A 221-nucleotide genomic window follows, 5' to 3' on the forward strand; every position below is an offset into this window, starting at 1 on the left:
AGTTTTTGGCGCCGTTGCCGGGGATTGTTGAGTTTGGACAACTGACAGTTCATCTTGTTGCTTAGATTAGGTATTTTTTTTCTTCAGAGTTCTTAAGAATGAATTCTAGCGTTTCATGATGATCTGTTGAAATCTGGCTTGCTGTGAAGCCATGTCTAATTTCATTGGACTAAGGTTTCAACTTATCATCACAAGAGCTTGTTGATTTCTATCAATCTTGC

This window comes from Arachis duranensis, chromosome 9, assembly GCF_000817695.3.
Source record: "Arachis duranensis cultivar V14167 chromosome 9, aradu.V14167.gnm2.J7QH, whole genome shotgun sequence".
Lineage (NCBI taxonomy): Eukaryota > Viridiplantae > Streptophyta > Magnoliopsida > Fabales > Fabaceae > Arachis > Arachis duranensis.